General features: G+C 44.1%; 1 protein-coding gene across 4 annotated transcripts in view; it reads right to left on the bottom strand.

Annotated features, from left to right (window-relative positions):
* The window catches only part of GCNT1 (glucosaminyl (N-acetyl) transferase 1), a 50,911-nt gene extending 31,355 nt beyond the window's left edge, over positions 1–19,556 (bottom strand). For 2 of the 4 annotated variants that reach the window (XM_061132730.1, XM_061132726.1), the window contains exons 1-3: positions 19,428–19,526; positions 18,744–18,783; positions 18,461–18,583 (exon numbers count right to left, since the gene is read on the bottom strand). The gene's annotated coding sequence lies outside the window, so the exon portion shown is untranslated. Of the gene's footprint in view, positions 1–17,144; positions 17,246–18,460; positions 18,584–18,743; positions 18,784–19,427 lie in introns of all 4 variants that reach the window. The other 2 variants (XM_061132728.1, XM_061132727.1) reach the window with 2 other exon arrangements.
* Between the last annotated feature and the right edge of the window lie 1,714 nt (positions 19,557–21,270).

Raw genomic sequence — 21,270 nt, 5'->3', positions numbered from 1 at the left:
TGAAAGAAACTTGAGATTGCATCTATTCCTGCTAGAAACACCAGCTCTGGGGGCAGTTACTAGGTTGTGGAGGTGGGGTAGATTCTGTGGTCCAAAAAACTGCGAGAAATGTGGTCAGAAACAAAGTTAGACAAGATGCTGCATTCCTGGGCTTCTCCCTCCTTACAGCTCTTAAGATGGCAATGCTTACCATGAATATTTAAAGACAGGTACAAGGGACAAGAGTATTCAGCATTTCCCAAACTTATTTGACCAAGAACAAACTTTAGAGCCATAGATTACCAGCCCATAAGGAAAAAATTGAGCTAGTTCCAAGTCCCACCCTCCTCTTTAACTAAAGAAACTGGGCCTCAGGGAAACAAGTGACTTTTCTAAGGGTCAACAACGAGAGGAAGGCTGTGTTCGCTCTGAACTTCCCCTTGTCAGAATGCGACTTTTCACACTCTACTGCTTTCCCTCAACCCAGTTTGGTGGGAGAGGGGAGTTGGGGGATAAGGAGGGGCCAGCCACAGAAGCCCAGATGGGAAATCTGATTCCTATGAGGTCAATGGCTATTGAACGTCTTTCTTTTTTTTCCCATCTGCTTTCAATACAGGTCAAATTTCACAACCAAAAACAGAAGGAAAAAAAAGAAATCTCTGTATGAGTCCGACAAGAAATCTAGTGTATTTTTCTTACATTACACTATATTTTTAACCTCCCCATTCCACCCCACCCTCAATACTATTAATATCAACAAGGAGCATGTTAATTGTAAGGCTGACTTTCACCATGTTTCAAAATCACATCTACCATCAAACACTGGGCCCTTTGCTAATGGGTCCAATTTAGCCCAGAGAACAATCCTCAAAGTGACCAGAATCATCTAAGGATGTTATAGAACCAAACTCGGTCCACGCATCTGTGCCAATCTACTGACACTGGGCTATGGTGAAGGAAAACGCATCCTTTATTGTAAGTCTGGGGCTGCCAATGCTCAGAAAAACCCTGAACTCCTCAATGGTTTGGAGGGAACAGTTTTTGTAGGCAAAATCTGGGGATAGGTCTGCAGGGTATGTAACCTTCCTCTGATCGGCTGGGGGTGAGGAGGAAACAGGGTGGTATCCCAACAATCTCAATCATCAACCTCCAGGCTCTAACCAGTCTGGGGCCCACAGACCTGTTCTCAGCCTGAAGTTATCACCCTTCACCTGCGTGGGAGGCCATGTTACTGAAGAAGAGCTCAGAAATCCCTTCAGGAGGAACAGGGATGGCTGCACCAGAGTCTCCTGACTGCCTTTCCTTTGTTTCTGCTTACCCTCACTCCTCTAATGAGTAACTATTTGAATCGGCCCTTTGGAACTCAGGGAAGGTCTAGAAGGCTAAAATCTTTTTCCTATAAGCAAGAAGAGAGGGTGAAGAGGAAAAGTTAGAATTTTACATAACCTCCTATTCCTTCTGCCTCTGTAACTCAGCTTGCTCCCTGCAAAGCCTGGATCATGTAGGTCTCAGAAAGTGGGGAATACACAGTACTAGTGAAGAAGGAATTCATAGGGCCTGGACTCCATCTCAGGCCTGTCCGTGGTGATTGTGCTCGGCCGCCGTTCCAGTGGACTCTGAACTCTCTGCTTAGTGCCTGTGGGAACGACAAGGGAAGGATAAGACCCCCTCCAGACAGGGGAACCTTGAAGATCGTACCCAGGTTACTCATCGCCTAAGAGAAAACATACGCTAATCACCCCTGCCTCCGAACAGTATCTATCTGAATGTAACCACAGGCTTATCGGTTATTAACTGGTTGGAATGTAACCGCAGGCTTATGGATTATTAACCGTTTGAACACAAACACATGAATGATGGGGTTATTGTGATTGTATTTACCCTTCCTTTGTAAGCCTCAAGGGATTTGGGGTGGTGGGTTTGGACACGTACACATTGGGTATAAAAGATTTTCACAAATGCTGGACGGGGTCCTTGGCTAAGAGGAGACTCTGCCTTGAGCCCGCCAGTGTAATAAACTGCACTCCACTATCTGTATTGTCCTTCTGAGTGAGTTTGTTTCCCAGAAAGCGTGGCTATAACACTAGGAACTGGAGCTTATCTCACTCACCCCTGTCCTGCTCTTTGCAATCGCCCAGCCCATGCAAACCCACAAACCCGCTTAATCACACCTGTCCATGTATTAAAAACTCTTTCGGGGCTCCGAGCTTGGAGTGTTAACTCCCCTGGGCCCGCCAGCATAATAAAGCTGAGTTCTCCAACTCTCCAAGTGTGGTGCTTGGTTTCTTGAATACTGGTTTCTGCAACATTTCTGGAGGCCCCAGTGAGATTCCAACCACGCCCGCCCCTTGAGCCATTGGACTGGTGACTAGGCCAGGCTGGAGCGAAGCAACCCTGAGGTGAATGAGCAGGACACCACCTGACAGTATTCTGAGTTCCCTTTCAGACTGGCGTTCCGACTCTCTGGACAGCTGAGTCCCGACCAGACTCATTGGAGGGACGGGCCAACTCACCAGGAATGGCCACAGGATCAGGTAGGGCCCCGGGGCCAGTCCCCAGTCAGGCCTACCCCAATGGGTAGAAGAGGAGACTGATCAGCTCCTTGGAGCTCCCAGGAAGGGAGCAACAGTTAAGGAAACCTGAGGACTTGGGAGAAGGGACGCACTGTGGTAGACTCTGAAAGATTCTGAGTGCGTAACTGCTGATTGAATGGAGTGAGAGAAACTTTTTTTCTTTTTGGAAACTGCAAAACCAATTCTTCTTGTATATGCAATTAAAAACAACTAGCTTGTTGAAAGGCCTGCCTAGGGTAAAGCTTGAAGTTAACCCTTTCCATGTCCTTGAAACACACACCCAACTTTGCCTGAGACCTCAGTCTTCAAGCAAAGAAAAAAAAAAAAAAGACTGGGGGGGGGGGTGGTGTCAAAGAGGTATTTTAAACCTCAAACAGAAAACTATAAGATCTCTGTCTGTATTTATGTATGTCTCAGTGTATGTCTTTTGTTTTTCTCTGATAATATTGTTGAAGTTGTAAATGAGTTCTAATTTAATTGGCCTAAAAAAAAGTAAGCGCTTAGCAATCAAACGATTCTAAATACAAGAAAAATTAACCTAAATAAACTTCAGGTTCATGTAAACTGGGAAATATTCAATATTAAATATCTAGTATTAATGTTTGTTTGCTAATCTAATAAGGAAGTAGGATATATGTTTTTAATAAAGAAGATATGAAAAACAAAATTACATTTTATAAAGGGAAAAGAAAGTAGGTCTGACTCATAGGTGGCTGTTACAGAAAGTGATTAAAAAGTTTGTGGAAAATTGTGCATGGTTAGAACTAAGTTTAAAATAAATTTAATCAAGTATACCTAAATGAGTTTAAAGTAAGCTGGTGTAAAAACTTAAATTCGGCCTTTCTCTCTGTTAAGAGGACATACTTTCTTCAGATGTTGAACTGCTTTTAATTATAGATTTAAGTTTCTTTACCTCTTAATTGATCTGTTCTATATTTACCTTTGAAATCTTCTGTTAACTTTGGCTAAGTAAATAACTTTTATTTCACAGTGACTTATATGATCCTGTCTGACTGTTACAAACCCTTCTGATATTTATTGACAAAACTTCCTAAATAACTTGACTTCCAGCTAACTTTGAGATGCTTCAGAGGGCCCCTGAGACATCCCAAAGAGCTATTAAGCTGCCTGGATTCACTGGATATGTTAAATTACATGGGAAGTACTGTTAAAGGGGTGAAAAATCTTTTTAGGTTATACTGCACGGTTGATGTTACTAATATAGATATCCTAAAATTGTGTGAAATTCATATAGATCTGATATGCCCTGATAAAATATGGTCAATTATAATTCTAGTTATCATATTAAAGTGTTACATATCACAAGAATGACCAGGTTTCTTTGCCAATTACAATAGAATCAGATTTTAAACATGCCTTCTAAGGTTTTACTCTCATGCCTTTAAAAGAATACTGCTAGTTCTTCAAGATATATGGAAAAGACCTTCTAAGATTAAACAGATAAATTTTGTTATTAACAGTAAGCTGGTACCAGACTGGAATTTGGTCCTCTCTCTGTTTAGAGAAAAAAGTTTACTTAGAATGCAGCTTTTAACAACATATTAAGAATTTCTTTGCCTTTAAGTGATTTATATTTGTTTTTAAAATCTTTTTGTTACTTTGGTAAAGTAAATAAAATTATTTGAGATTATGGTACATGTAGACAAAGTTCATTCTGCTTCCACAAAAAAATAACCCCTCACAGTAAGACTTTTGCTATCCTGACGTCCTTAAAACATGGCAATAGTCTGCCCCTAAATCAGGAAATTAAAAATGGATAAACAACAGCTAAAAATCAAAGAGCCAGGGCTATGGGAAATCCAAGACAGCCGCTTGGCTTTTCGCAGTTCCCTGACAGACCTCATTTTTATTTGATGGGTTAAAGCCTTCCCTGGCTACAGTGTTAAGGTCCTCACAATGAGTTCTCAAAAAAAAAAAAAAAAATTATGTTTCACTGAATAATAAGTTCTAGTTTTGTTAATTAAGGTCTACGCTTACTAAGACTCACTTCTGAGATAGTTCCTTGTTATGTTATATTGCTAAAAGGTTTAATTAAGTTATTAAAAAGGACACTCTAAGATTGTTTCTAAAGCTTATCTCAGTAACCAATCTTTGGATAAAGGTCAGATGCTCCATGATGTACAACCAGGAGATTAACACTTGCCTGTAATCATTTAACAGAGTCAGATGACCCGGGGTATACAGGGCTACACCCAACGAAAGTTCTTGACTTAAATTCTTCTTTGTGACCTTACTAATAACTGCTAGCTATATTATTTTCTATGTAGCTTCTTTCAGAAGATTATTTCTTATGGTACCAAATGTGTGATTGAGCCTGTGATAAAATGCTGATATGCAGTTCCATATGAGAGCAGTAATTGTAATAATGTAACTCTAGATAAGAGAAGAAGCAACAAGAGGAAATATTTTCCTGGACCAAAAGGCTAGTAAGACAGGTATGGTTCAGAGACTTTTGCTACTTACAAGGCCTGGTCTAGTGACAACACATTGAGTGGCCTGTCAATGGAATCTTTGTTAGACCTGGGAATGAGCGTTCCCAGCACTATGGGACACAATGACCATGCAATGCCCCCAAAACGTGGTCAAATATGTGGCTATGAAGGGGCCTGCTGACTGGAAGTTGACCCTTGCCAGCTATCTCTACAAAGATTAAATCATGACCACTACAAGATGCTGACCTTCAACACCCCCTTGAAAGGAGTTCAGGGTAGAGACAAAAAAAAAAAAAGGCGCTCTGGGAAAAACCCAGAAAAACAGGCCTTCAGATAGTCAAATGTTTTCAGGGAGAGACTTTTTATGAGTCCAAATTCTTGCATCTTCTCATACCTAGAGAAAAACCAATTCATGAACCAATATCTGGACCTGGTTCTCCTGGATAGCCCCACCACAGCTTTCCTACTTCTATTAATCTTTGGGCCATATATCTTTAACTTTCTTAAGCTTGTTTCTCCAAGTAGTAGTACAACAAAAATATCCCCCAGCCAACACCCAGACAATGCTGAAACAAGCTGCCTTATCATTCTGTGGACTCATCTCCCTCCGTAAATGCACCCCGAGGTCCTCAGGCTATTCCCCCTTTGAGATCTTACATGGGAGACCACCCCCAGTGATGAAAAGCTCAAGGGAGACCACCAACAACTAGCTGACCTGGAGATGTCCCGACACCTCCAGGCCCTGGGAAAGTCTTCTGCCATATCAGAAAGAACAGAAAGGACACCCATTCCTTTGGGCAGTTGGGTTCATCTCTGTCAGCCAGGAGAAGAGGTATGGGTTAGATTAAAAACAAAACAAACACTTCAGCCAGTCTGGACAGGCCCTCACAGGGTCATCCTGGCAACCTCTACTGCTGTTAAGTTATAGGTGTCATCCTTTGGATCCACCACACCAGAGTCAAGAAGGCAGTGACTTCCTGTGATGACACCTGGAAAGCAGCTCGGGACCCCACAAACCTCGAGGTCCGGTTCCAAAGACAATAGCCCTCACCCACGAAGGACGCTGAGCCCTGCTCTAGTCACTCCGGAAGCTGACTAGTCAACGCACAGCGGCTTGAGGATTCTTCAGCCTTGTTCCAGCCACACTGCGGCAGCTGACTGGTCAATGCATGGCGGAAGCTTGAGGATCCAGCTATCAAAATATCAGTGGATTTTCATTGTCAACCCTGGCCTCTATCCCTGATCAGTATTATTACTGCTCTTCATTACAGGACCAACTAGACCACCTGGCGGAGGTGGTTTTACAGAATAGGAGAGGGCTAGACCTACTGACAGCTGAAAAGAGAGGACTCTGCCTCTTCTTGAATGAAAAATGCTTTAATGTAAACCAATCACAAATAGTCAGGGACATGGCCCAACAGCTAAGGGAACAAATCATAAAAAGGAGAGAGAATCTAGCTCATTCCTGGGGTAACTGGAACAGTATCTGGAGCTGGCATGTGGCTTCTCCCTTTAACAGGTCCTTTCTTCACACTCTTTGCGGCGCTCTTGTTTGGTCCTTGTGTTCTCAATGTGATTATCCAGTTCATAACCTCTCAGATTAAATCCATAAAGTTACAAATGCTAATAGCTCCATATAGCCCCCTAAACGATGGGAAGCTCTGAATGTCCTACCAAAACATGAGATGATGCTTTCTACAATGCGTAACAGGAGCATCAAGAGAGGGGAATGAAGAGGAAAAGTTAAAATTTTACATAACCTCCTGCTCCTTCTTCCTCTGTAACTCAGCTTGCTCCTTGCAGAGTCTGGATCACGTAGGTCTCAGAAAGTGGGGACTCACAATACTAGGAACTGGAGCTTACTTCACTCACCCTTGTCCTGCTCTTTGCAATCGTCCAGCCCCTGAAAACCCACAAACCTGCTTAATCATGCCTGTCCATGTAGAAAAACTCTGTTCAGGGCTCAGAGCTTGGAGTGTTAACTCCTCTGGGCCTGCTGGCATAATAATCCTGAGTTCTCCAACTCTCCAAGTGGGGTGCCTGGTTTCTTGAGTACTGGTTTCTGCAAGGGGCACAGAAAGGCTTTGTCTTTGGGAGGGCCCCATAGGGCCCTGCTTCATTTCATGGATATTCATTTGATTTGTGCATGTGTTTGAAAATCTTGGCTTTTTGTTTTTTGTTTGGCCAGGCTGGGCAGTGTGCCCCATCTTAGTTCCCCCACTGGGGCTAGAACCTGTGCCCTCTGCAACCAGAACTTGGAATCTTAACAATCTTAACCAGATGAGATCAGGGTGCTCCATCTATATGGATGGATTAGGGATATTCTAGAGGCATGTCCTATGCTTACACCAAAAGGACACATAAGCCTGGCAAGTCAAGTAGCCTGGGATGGTGCCTAGGGCGCATTCCCAAGTCCAGCTGCTGATTCCACAAAATTCGTGATTCCTTGACTCCAACACGTTTGTCAGCTGAATGTAACAGTCAGCTGACTCCTGCTGGAATGTCTGATTCCCTGTGCCTCAAGACAAAGTTTCCTGGGAGGGGCAATCAGAGCCCCAAGACAGGACAGCTAACCTGACCCTGGCTTTTTAACCTTCACCTGCCTGAAGAACTGCAGCCCTCCACCGATCTCTGCTTGCCAGAACTACCCAAACTGGCTTGTGTGGGTTCACGGACAACAGTTCATGGACAACTGACCGTGGTTAGTGGATAAAAGGATGACAGCCACATGACTGAAAGCATTTACTTGTCCCAGAGCAAAGAACTGATGACAAGATTTTTGGAAATTCCATGGCTTTTTGTGTTTGTATCTTAAAGTGTTCAAACTGGCTTGTTGAAAGGAGGTTTACATACACATTTCAAGAGAAACAAGACAGTATTCAATACTTTCCAGAGTGTGAATATTTATTTTTACTCTTATAACAATTTCATTTTCCACTGAATGAACTACAGGAGCATGGGGAAGAGGTAGTTTTAGATTAAAGTTTACAAGGAAGCAAGTTTTCAGGTTACTGTGGGGCAGGGGGTGGGGAAGACAGCAGTTTGGCTCAAAGTTTTTAATGATAAGCTTGCAAAATTTTTACTACAGACAACTAAGAGTAAAAGCTTTGAGTACATTCAATATATGCATATTTCTTTCAAAATTACAAGTACTACTGTACATATGTATCTTTAAATGATGTGCATTACAAAATAAAAAGATGAAACAAAGGAAATAAAACCTATTAGCTTAATTCAGTTCAGTTCAGCTTAATTACTTAAGGCAAAAAACTTCTTGCTCAATACAAATTTGTAACTAATATTTTTAATGGAAGCAATAAATTAAGTATGCTTCATTATCTTTGAAAACCCCAGTTAATTACTTTGCCATCAAGTGCCTGAATGACTGCTTCCAAGCTCAGTGTCCTGAAACATTTTGCTTTAATGGCCGTTGAGGGTGACAAGGACAGATATACTGGAAAAACAGAACACTCTTAGCTCTCCTTCCTAAATCTTGATACTTCTCTGTCGATCCACCAGTTATACAAAGCTCCTTGATGAGATTCAACTGGTAAGTTTCAATCAATTGCTCTTGCAAATGAGTGAGGTGTGACATTTTTTTAAATTCAACAAATAGACTCAAAACTTACTAACACTGTTCACCTAAAACACTTTAACAGGTAGACAATTTTGCTTCCAAGCTTTTTCTTTGTGGAGGGGGAGAGTTTTGGTTTTTTAAAAACTTTTTATTTTACATTATAGCCAATTAACAACTCTGTGATAGTGTCAGGTGGACGGCAAAGGGACTCGGTCACACATATACATGTGTCCATTTTCCTCCAAAGTTTCCATGACTCATAAATCTAGCGTATTTCTTGGCAACATGTTCACATTCGCTGCAAACATTTCCAAATGCCTCTGTAGCATAAATTACTTTTGAGATGTGGTCCCTCTCCCTTTCCTTGTGTGAACTTCACGTTTATCTTGGGTTGTTCCTGCTCTCAAAGTAACAACTTCTGATGCGTGAGGGGTGTGTGTGGGTGTATGTGTGTGTGTGTATGTGTGTGTGTGGGTGTGTGTGTGTGTCCTGTGTCCTGCTCTCAAAGTAACAACTACTAATATGTGAGGGTGTGTGTGTGTGCGCGCACGTGCTCAGTCACATCCCCCTCTGACTCTATGGACTGCAACCCACTAGGCTCCTCTGTCCATGGGATTCTCCAGGCAGGAATACTGGAGTGGGTTGTCATTTCCTGGTCCAGGGGATCTTTTCGACCCGGGGATGGAGTCTCCTGCGGCTCCTGCATACAGGCAGGTTCTTTACCACTGAGTCACCTGGGAAGACAACCCCAACCACCGACAGGCACAGCACAGCTGGGAAGCGGCAATGTGGAAACCTTGTCTTTTGCTAAAGAAAAATGCAGACACCGGGAAACTCAACTACTCTTAGATGTGTGCCTGCAAGAGAACCAGGAAGGATAAGTGGTGGAAAGCTGGTCACACCCCCTGCCCAGAGTATTACAATGGATAATCAAGCATCTGCCATCTGAAGCTGCGATGCTTTTTGGACACGTATCCAAGAAGGTGACTGCTCAACTTCAGCCCCCTGGCTGAAGGGAGACGGATGAGAGAGAGTGAATCTCAGGATACCTGTAACCCACTCACAGGTAAGTCTCCATTCACTGTTTGAGAGGTGCTATGATTTAAAAGCCTTTGTGTTTATAAAACCTCATAACTTCATGATATGGTCACTGGCAAACTGCAACACTTCCCAATACGCTGACGGGTCAGGTGAGGATTCTTCACCCCTTCCTCCTGAGAAAATCACACTCCCCAAACAAGATACCAAATCTAGAAGGCACCACTGACAAGACAGTTGACATAATACAGCTTGACTTCTTTCTTAAATGTTTGCAAATTTATAAATAGAAGGTTCCTTCAACATCCCATAGAATTGTCATTCGCCTCCTTCTTTGGACGCTAACCTATTTCATTCATAAGGGTCTGAACCTAATTGTTCATACACAAATTCCAGGCAGTGGGCTGCAGCTCAATGGGGCAAATGGCCTTAACTGGTCTGGTATCCCAGTGAGCGGCTCTCAGCCTTGGCTGCACACACATTAGAACCACTGGGAGCTTTCAAAGAATACCAATTCCCTTACCCGAGAGACTCGATGGAATCAGTGAGGAGTGTGACCTGAGTGCCAGGAATTCTGAAAGCTGCCAGGCGTTCCTATTGTACACTCAACACCAAGAACCTGGACATGTACCTGCAAACTGGCAAAGGAGCTAGGGAACACCCTTCCCCGCCCCCATGCAGGGGCCTTGATGTTCATCAAAAGTAAGCTCTCACGTGATGCCTTCAGTCATCAACTACAAGGCCAAAGGTGATTTCAAGAAAAGATAGTGAGAGGCTATTTCAGGTGTATGGGGCTGAGCTGTTTTTACAACACTTCTGACACCAAATGTGCAGTTTTTTTTCCTCCAGACACCAGCCAATTCTGATACCAACTGGGTACCAAAATATTCATTTCAGTTCTGTCATAAACTAGCTGAAGTTAGCCCAGATCCCACATATTAAGGGCTTAGTCCCACAAGAATGCCCTCTGCAGGCATCAGCTGCAAATGGGGTGCCCAGGGAGATTATAAATTTGGCGGTTCTGTGAATTCAGGGCTTCTCATGAATTCCAAGGTATGAAAATTTGCTTGCACAGCTAAGATTCCAGAAAACATTCTACTTACTACTACAGTTTATTAGAAAGAATACGACTTAGGAGCAGTCAAATGGAAGAGAGACACAGGGTAAGGTATGGGGGAGGGTCGGCAAGCTTCCTGGCTTCTTCTCTGGACAGGCTGCATCTATCAGTATCTTGATGTGCCTATCAACCCAGAAGGTCTCCCAACAGCTTCTTCCAGTGTCTGTGTAACTCAATCCCTAGCACCCTTTCCCTTCCCAGAGGTCAGCCTATAGGGCTGAAAAGTCCCAACCTTCTAATTACTTGGTCTTTCTGGTGACCCTTGATGATACAGTGGAAGTGACAAATAGATTCAAGGAACTAGATCTGATAAACAGAGTGCCTGAGGAACTATGGTCTGAGGTTCATGACATTGTACAGGAGGCAGTAATCAAGACCATCCCCAAGAAAGAAAAATACAAAAAGGCAAAATGGTTGTCTGAGGAGGCTTTACGAACAGCTGAGAAAATAAGTGGAAGGCAAAGGAGAAAACGAAAGGTCTACCCATGTGAATGCAGAGTTTCAAAGAATAGCAAGGAGAGATAAGAAAGCCTTCCTCAGTGATCAAAGGAAGAAACAGAGGAAAACAATAGAATGGGAAAGACTAGAGATGTCTTCAGGAACATTAGAGATACCAAGGGAACATTTCATGCAAAGATGGGCTCAATAAAGGTCAGAAATAGTATGGACCTAACAGAAGCAGAAGATATTAAGTGGCAAGAATATACAGAACTATACAAAAAAGATCTTCATGACCCAGAATACTGCGATGGTGTGATCACTCACCTAGAGCCAGACATCATGGAACGTGAAGTCAAGTGGGCCTTAGGAAGCATCACTATGAACAAAGCTAGTGGCAGTGATGGAATTCCAGTTGAGCTACTTCAAATCCTGAAAGATGATGCTGTGAGAGTGCTACACTCATTATGCCAACAAATTTGGAAAACTCAGCAGTGGCCACAGGACTGGAAAGGTCAGTTTTCATTCCAATCCCAAAGAAAGGCAATGCCAAAGAATGCTCAAACTACCACAAAATTGCACTCATGTCACATGCTAGCAAAGTAATGCTCAAAATTCTCCAAGCCAGGCTTCAACAATACATGAACCATCAACTTCCAGATGTTCCAGCTGGATTTAGAAAAGGCAGAAGAGACAAAGATCAAGTTGCCAACATCTGCTGGATCACAGAAAAAGCAAGAGAATTCCAGAAAAACATCTAACTTCTGCTTTATTGACTACGCTAAAGCCTTTGACTGTGTGGATCACAATAAACTGTGGAAAATTCTGAAAGAGATGGGAATACCAGACCACCTGACCTGCCTCCTGCAAAACCTGTATGCAGGTCAAGAAGCAACACTTAGAACCAGACATGGCACAATGGACTGGTTCCAAATAGGAAAAGGAGTACATCAAGGCTGTATATTGTCACCCTGCTTATTTAACTTATATGCAGAGTACATCATGTTAAATGCCAGGCTGGATGAAGCACAAGCTGGAATCAAGATTGCAGGGAGAAATTTATCAATAACCTCAGATATGCAGATGATACCACAGTTATGGCAGAAAGTGAAGAGGAACTAAAGAGCCTCTTGATGAAGGTGAAAGAGAAGAGTAAAAAAAGCTGGCTTAAAACTCAACATTCAAAAAACTAAGATCATGGCATCCGGTCCCATCACTTCATGGCAAACAGATGGGGAAACAATGGAAACAGTGGCAGACTTTATTTTGGGGGACTCCAAAATCACTGCAGATGGTGACCGCAGCCATGAAATTAAGACACCTGTTCCTTGGAAGAAAAACTATGACCAACCTAGACAGCATATTAAAAAGAGACATTACTTTGCCAACAAAGGTCCATTTAGTCAAAGTTACAGTTTTTCCAGTAGTCCTGTATGGATGTGAGAGTTGGACTATAAAGAAAGCTGAGTACTATAAAGAAAGAAGTGATGCTTTTGAACTGTAGTGTTGGAGAAGACTCTTGAGAGTCCCTTGGACTGAAATGAGATCCAACCAGTCCATCCAAAAGGAAATCAGTCCTGAATATTCATTGGAAGGACTGATGCTGAAGCTGAAACTCCAATACTTTGGCCACCTGATGCAAAGAACGGACTCAGTGGAAAAGACCCTGATGCTGGGAAAGATTGAAGGCAGGAGAAGAGGATGACAGAGGGTGAGATGGTTGGATGGCATCACTGACTCAATGGACATGAGCAAGCTCCGGAAATTGGTGATGGACAGGGAAGCCTGGCAGGCTGCAGCCCATGGGGTCACAAAGAGTTGGACATAACTGAGCGACTGAACTGATTCTGGTGACCAGTCCCATCCTGAGGCTACCTAGGATCCCTTCCCACCCTCACCTAAGGCATACATTAGCATAAAATCAGGAGTGGAAAGGTGCCCCGCTGTGAGTAACAAAAGATGTTTTTACCATCCCTATCTCTCTGGACATGCCAAGGGTTCTAGAAGCTGTATCAGGAACCAGAGACAAACACCAAATATATATTTTTTATTATATCACAAGGGCCAACACTAATGCCAATCAACATCATTCCTAATACTTCCCAGGAAGCCTACCACAATGTCTGGTACTAGAAAATGCTCAATAAATACTGTGTTGATGAAATATCTGACTTTATACATGAACACACCCACCTTGGCAAATGGTTTTGCCACCTCCTTCAGAGAAAAAGTCCTCACAATTTTGGTCCCCAAGTCTGAGACTACTTCATCCATCTTCTCCCTCCCACTTTCTATCAAAGCCCAATTTCCCCACCTGTGTTCTCAAAACCAGTGTTCACCTTCTCTGAAGCCTGGCCCTAGCATTTGTTTCTCACTCGCATATCTTTAGCCTCTCCCTCTGCACCAGAAACTTTCCATCAGCGTTAGAATATGTTCAAGTCTCTTCAATCTCAGTTTGAAAAAACAAACAAAGGCAGGCCACAGACCGCCCCCCCACCCCCAATTCCTGCCTACCTTGTAGGTGTACCTGGCTTCTCAGTCTTAACCAGCTTCTCCTCTTCCTCCGAGTACAATGATCAAACTTTCCAAAGCCAGCCCGCTCCCCATCTCATTCTACACCCTTCTTTGGGTGATCTTTTTAAAGCATCTCTTCCTCTTAGGAACTGAGCTAAGGGTGTTCTGGAGATCTTTTTCATATGGTGTGTGCCGCGCTTAGTCGCTCAGTCGTGTCCGACTCTTTGCGACCCCATGGACTGTAGCCCAGCAGGTTCCTCTGTCCACGGGATTCTCCAGGCAAGAATACTGGAGTGGGCTGCCATGCCCTCCACCAGGGGATCTTCTCAACCGAGGGATCGAACCCAGGTCTCCCGCATTGCAGGCAGATTCTTTAACATCTGAGCCACGAGGGATAGGCAAGGACTACTTATTTGCAATGGCCCCAAAATATGTATTTCCATCCCAGATCTCTTTCAGGAGTTCCCTCTGCCTCCCTGACTCCACCTGGAATGCCTCAAAAGCAAACAGACTCAAGTGGAATTACCTTCCCGCCCCCACCTGTGCCAAACCCACTCCTCCCCTAGTCCCCTTCAACTGAAAATGGTTTCACCATCCTATTCCACTCAGGTATTTATGCCAAACTCTTAAATCATCTTTGATAGCTTCTCTCCAACAACTATACCCAAACAGTAACTACCTTCTTACTGATTTCTAACTACAAACTCAGTATCTCTCTCACGCTCTCCATCCGCCCCCCATCTACTCCCCTCTTTACCCCTGGGTGACTGCAAAAGCCTTTGCACTATCAGGCCACACGCCATTCTCCCCCTCCCCAGCGTGTGGACAGGCTGTGCCCACACAAAGTGACTGGCTCAGGGGACTGCCTCTGGCCTGACCTAGTGGGACAAGCAGTACATCTTTTCTAGTTGGTCCACCCAGAAGGGAGTCTTTTTCTGGTTTGCACAGACACCATGTATGCCAACAGGGCCTCACAGCAATGAGGATGATCATTTTTAAAACCCAAACCTAATCATCTTATCTCTCATTTAAAAGTTTTCAATGAGTTCCCACTACCTTTTCATTACAAGTGCAAAGTCCAACAGATGACCCAAGAGGTCTCATCCCAAGCTACATTCCTTCTTTGGTCTCACCCATTTCAACCTGGAACACTAAACCCTAATTCACTTGACTTCTACTCATTTTTAAGGCCCCATTTTAAGTACTTCTTTTCAGCAAGACCTATCCTGAGAAATCCCCTCCCTTAATCTGGGTTAGGTCTCCAGGTGAAACGGCCTCCAGACACTTGTTCTTTTCTGAAGTACCACTTATGACTGTAATTGCCTATGTGACTATGTGCTTGTCTCTCCCCCTGTCTTTGAGACACTAGACTAAATGGTTCGTAAAGGTAGAGAATTTCTATCCCATTCACAGCTGTAGGCCAGAGCTGACAATGCCTAGAAACAGGTGCTCAGTAAATAGTGGTTCAATGAGTAAACAGGTCTTTCAAGTTCACAGGACCCTCCCAAACAATCCGGCTCCCTCTTTAGCAAAAGGAAAATTCATCACAGGAGGAAGTTCTTAGTAAATTTACTGCACTGATTATCAAGTACACATAGATTCCTGATTGGAAATACTAGTACAATCAATGAATCAGAAATTCTGGGTGCTTAATGGTTCTGGATTTGTATTTGTGATTATAATCCTGTTTTAAGCTTCTAGGACCAGTTTCCTGTGTGCAGTCACACAGGACCTATGCTCTGCTTAATGCTCAGTTGTCTGTTACCATCTTAAAATTCATGTTTAAAGAAGGGGCCCCACAAGCTCTGTAGCCAGCCTAAAGCCTTACAAATTAGTCTGATTTCTGCAAGGGGCCCAATGAATAGCCAGTCCCTAGCTAAGGATGCATCTTTTATAACCAAGACAATGTTTTTAACCTCCCTAAGGTCTATATTATATTTGCAGGATTATACACGAGGATTATACTTGCAGGACATTATTTTCTTCTGGTAAGTAAAATCATATATTACTTAATAATTCTCTTCCGTAAAATTAGTATTTCTCAGACTACAGAAACACAGTTTTCCTAGTTATTGATTTTAGAAAAAAAAAATTTAATTTCTTTTAAAACTAAATTCTACTCTAAACATAATTTATACCAAGTCTCATTATTAAATTTTTGCTTAGAATTTTGTATGACATTCTCATGTGAGAGACTGTTGATTTTTTCAAATCAACAACCATGGTCCATTGATACTTCATCAGCTTAAAAAACAATTGAAAGACATCAAGCAATTAAAATAAGAAAAATGAAAACTGTAGGATTCCCTTTTAGCTTCCACATTTTAAACTTTAGAAATTTGAGCCACATTAAACACTTAAAATTTCTTTGTAGACAAAGTCTGGCAAGATATACATTGGCCATTCAGAAAGAACACTGATTTAGTCATCTTTATTATAAAAATATTTAAAGTGTTAGATAGCTTCTCTAGTCATTACGAGTTTAAAGTTAATTATGTTCAGTATACAGTTTAGTTAATAAATGTCTAAAGCATTTTAAATATTCACTCATTTTTCTTTGTCAACTAGGTAACTATGCTCCCCAGGGGACATCTAACAATGTCTGGAGACATTTTTGGTTGTTATAACTAGACGGAGGGGACCAGTGGCATCCAGTGGGTTGAGCCAGGAACACTGATACACAGCTTACAGTACACAGGACAATCCCAACAGGAAATTATCTGGCCCAAAATGTCAGAAGTGCCAGTGAAGGAACTCTGGTCTAAGCATACATATATTTGCCACATACAGGCAACAAGGACATATGACACCCTTACACCATGTCTCCTGTGTCAAAGCCAGTGTGGTTAAAAATACAGACAGACCCCAGGAGAAACACCAGATTTATAAGAACAGTCATTTGGGAACTCCCTTTTAAGACAGGGAGTAAGGCAGCTGACAGATTGAATTAGAACTATAAATAAACAGGAACACAATTCCGTGGTTGGCCCATAAAGAGACTACTTTTGGCAGTGCAGGTGACCTAATCTACACGTCACAGAAAACAGAAATTGAGACTGAGATCACTTTCAGTAGTATTAATTTGTTTCCTGCCACCTCATTCCAGAAAAATGTACAACATATATATCATAGGTCAGAATTTTTCATTCACTTGAGAATGTGATCACCAGGTGTAGCAGTTTATAAGAGATTTGAAAACACGATGAATAAACCAAATTTGATTTCTTGTGTTTTAAGAAAGAAAAAAAGCCAATATTTAAAATCACTGTTTACATTTTTTTTTTTTTTTTAATAAAGTTTGTTCAATTATTGGGTAGGGAAGCTCTGGTCATACCGGGCTAGAATTCCTGTACAGTTAGAGGGAGAGAATGGCCGCTACCTGCCCAGGTGTTGGCAGGTCCTCCACAGGTCACCTGGAACCAATTACAGTCCATTTAGCTCCCCCCATACATTACCTATTTAGTTCCTGTAGATCTGTAGTGTATTTTTTTTTCTGGCCAAACCAAGCAACATGTGGCGATCTTTGCTTCCATACCAGGGACTGAACCGGTGGCCCCTGCAATGGAAGCTCACAGAGTCATAACCACCGGGCCACCAGGGAAGTCCCTAAATTTCATTTTGTATATAGTCAATCCTGCTTGTGCTCAGTCACTAACTCATTTCTGATTCGACAATTTGGGCTGTAGCCCACCAGGAGATAGTTCATAGTTCTCAAGAAAAACAGTTCTTTAGTGTTAAGCAACAAAATTGCAAATGGAAAAGAACTAGAGGACTTCTCCGGTGGCCCAGTGGCTAGGAATCAGCCTGCCAATGCAGGGGACACGGGTTGGCCTCCTGGTGCAGGAAGATCCCATGTGCCGCAACCACTGAAGCAATGCTCCTCAGCGAGAACCCACCGAAATGAGAAGCCCGCACACTGCAACTAAAGAGAAGCCTGCCGGCGCCAACGAGAGGAAGTCCCTGCAGCAACGAAGACCCAACATGACCAAAGAGTAAAAAATAAGCAGTAATTAGTGACTGGAAGCTGTCCTATAATTAATCGAGGATGAACTATATTTAATGAAGAATGAAATCCAGTACATGTTTAGGGCCAAGGCTGAGAAGTTACTTTCCAACGTCAGGCTGAAGGAAAGGCAGAGGACCTAACTGGAACCTTCCAACCCTCACCATGAGATGGAAGGGGAAAAAAAAAAATCAACTTCTTTTATCTACCAATAAAACTCTGTAAAAGTAAATTCATCATGTGTTACCTTATTTTTAAACATGGAACAGTCAGCCATTTCTGAGAACTCCAAAGTTTCCCTGAAGGACCACCTTGAAGGCTGGCTAAAAGCCGTGAAGGCTTAATGATTAAGCCACAGCAGAAAGCCATTTTCCTTAATCTGGGGCAGTGGGGTTGGAACTGCCTGAGCTCCTAGCAGGTAATTTACACTGATCTTTAAAAACCATTCAGCCCTCTTCCTCCCCTCCGTAAAACAAATCTGCCCTTCAGAACAGCTCTAAAAAGGCTGGGGGGGCGAGGGCGGGCAGGATGCCCAGAGAAGCTTACAAGTAAGTGTCTGGCCGGATGCTCACCTGGCCCTCACCAAATGCAGACCACAATAAGCTGTGGTCTTGTTCTCATCTCCAGGCACCACATTTTCTCTGAACACTGTACATCCCCTCAATTTGCCTCTTGTCCTACTACTTGTAAAATGAAGACTCTCTTCCCCCTAGAACGAAATAGCAAAGCCAACGAGTGTGGAGGATGCCAGGTGACTACAAGACTCACCTCCAACCGGGCAGCCCGCAAGGCCCAGCCTGGATGCAAGGGCGATCTATCATCCACCGAGAAAGATGAGAAGTGTGTAGCAGGCTGGGATGCCTGTGTTTTGCTCGGCATCCAGGAACAGAGCTGCAAGGCAGAAGGGAAAAGAGCTGTGAGGGAGAGCTTCTTCCACCTTAAAAAGCTAATCAACAAAAACTGGAAACATCTGAATCAGAAATTGGGCGCTAACAACACAAAACCAGAAAGAAACCTAGGAAGGGAATAGAATGCGTTCAAGAACAATCACCTGTTTCACTACAGAGCCAGCAGCCAGCAGCGCGCGTTTTCTAGACGTGGCGTGAAGCGTGCAGAGCAAACAGGAAGGTGGGGAGACGCGTGAGGGCTTCGGAGCCCCTAGAGCAGCGTCTCTTTTCCAGTGGTTAGCCCCTAGGGTGAGCCATTTAACATCCCGGTGCAGCCTTCTTTCTTTATCAGTAAAATGGGGGTAGTAGATACCTCTCCGCAGCGCCACGTTTAGGATTAAGCGAAGTTAAAGCCTCTGGCCCCCAAGGCACCACAGTGAGTAACTGTTCGCTCCCGGCCTCTTCACGCCCGCAGCCGCCAACTCCCGATTCCTAAGCTACTACTCGCTACGTGAACCAGGGGGAAAGACAGCAGAAATAAGTGCCTTCCAGGTGATACTGGGCACCAAAGTCCCAGCACCAGGCTCCCCGAACCGGACGGAAGAGTTGGGTCGAGGCAGGGCGCTCTGCACCACCCCCGGTCCCGGACGCGCAAGCTGGAAGTGGATTCCCACCGCGCATCCTCTTTCTCCTGCTCCGGCTCCGCGTCCTCTTTCCCGAAGGAGCTGACCCCACTCGCTGCAGCCGGGCCCTGGCTAAGTGGCGGCTTCCTCCTTCCCGCCTATCCTTCCCATTTCCTCCCCTGCAGCCAGGCAAACGAGCAGGAGACCTGGTGGGGCGTTGGTTACCTGCAGCGAGCGCCTGGCCTGGAAGACGCTGGAGGGTGCCGGGCAGCGCGGGTCCGCTCTCGCCCGGCGCTGCTCCGCGCTAGGCTGACTGAGCTCGTGGCGCCGGCGGACCTCGCGGCGGGGCCTGGGGCCGCCCACCCTCGCGCCCGTGCACCACGCCCCTGGGCCCGCCCCTCTAGGCCCCGCCCAGCGCATCCCTGCCTCGCAGACCTCTGCTGCCTAGGGCCTTCTGGCCCAGGTCAGCGCGCCCTCTGGGCATTTCGTTGTCTGGTGGAAGTGCTGAACTCTGCGCGCTTCCTCTTTCTCTTTCCTTAGGTTGACTTGGGTTCTTAGTTGGGAGAACCGCTTAGGGACTGAGCCCTTGAGTGGGGTCTTCAGAATTTTATACCCCCTTCCTGGGAGGCAGGAACCGCGGGAAGTGCTGTCTTTTCTAATTTTAAAAATAGGTTTTATAACCAAAGGAAAAACAATTTCCGGAGGTCTTTATATTGTGTTAAAATTATATGTGGCCATTGGGTTGGTTTGTTTGTTTTCCATGATGAGAGATGCCTATAGGGCCCTGTGGGTCTCCTGAACACAAGGCCTTTCTGTGTCCCCCAGTTCTTTGATTATAGGAAACAGCCTCCATTCAGCCTCCATGACCTTCCCTGAGTTCCACTGGGCAGATTCAAGCCATTGTTAAGACCAGGGAGAAACAATCAAGAGCAGTCCTGGGGAAAGGTCCCTTTTCCTCATCAACAAATACACACGCAGTATCTTTGAACTGTTCCACAAATACTCAAACATGGTATACTGCCCAGGAGTATGTAGACCCCAGAGCCGTTAGACCCGAAGGTTGATGATGCTGACTTATCTCACCACCAACCCATCAGAAAAATGCCTGCGAGCTGATCACACTGTCTTTGAACAGGTAATACAAAACTTCTCACTATCCTCCCCAAGTTGGGACATAACGGTTTTGAGGGCAGTTAGCCCACTGTGTCCCCCTCTGCCTGGAAAAGTAATAAAGCGATCCTTTTCTACATCACCCAAAATTCTGTCTCCAAGATTCCATTAGGCAACAGTGTACAGAGAAGCTGAACTTTTGGCATCATGAGATTTACTTACTAAAAAATTTAGTATTTTTAAAAACTCATTACATTCGTGTGTGAGTGTGTGTGCACACGTGCCAAGTCATGTCTGACTCTTTGCGACCCCATGGATTGCAGACCACCAGGCTCCTCTATCCATGGGATTTTCTAGGCAAGAATACTGGGTTGGGTTGCCATGCCCTCCTCCAGGGGAATCTTCCTGACCCAGGGATCGAACCCGTGTGTCTTATGTCTCCTGCTTTGGCAGGTGGGTTCTTTACCAAAAACTAAAGCTGTGGAACAATCCTCAGTGCTATGCAAAGTAGAAAACCCCTCTCCTGCCCTCACTGCAGGTAGCATTGTGTCAATTATAAATGTCAGCTCAATCTCCTTTGTAGCAAAAGGAATATTGTGTCTGTTTTTTATTCCATTGGTTTTTTAACTCCTGGAGTACAGAACAGGTTACTTATCTTCATATCACTTAATTCATTCAACACATATGCATTGAAATAAATGAAGGAGCTAACTGAATACAGTCAGTTCCCTACCCACGGGTTCCTGTCGGGGCTGTGGGGTAAAGCTGAGGTGCTGTGAGTAGGTGGGTTTCCCTGTAACAGGAAGTTTGCCTAGTGTCCTTCATTCTAATCAAAGGGGGTCATTGCTCAGGGGAGACTCATGAACACAAAGAGAAGGGCTGGGACCCACTGACTCTCTGAGGCTCACCATCTTGGGCTTTGGACTTGATGGGGTTAGATGCCCTCGGGACAGGGGTG

This window comes from Dama dama, chromosome 29 (assembly GCF_033118175.1).
Source record: "Dama dama isolate Ldn47 chromosome 29, ASM3311817v1, whole genome shotgun sequence".
Taxonomy (NCBI): domain Eukaryota; kingdom Metazoa; phylum Chordata; class Mammalia; order Artiodactyla; family Cervidae; genus Dama; species Dama dama.
Note: the sequence above shows the minus strand (reverse complement) of the source record. Positions and strands in the feature narration are given on the sequence as shown.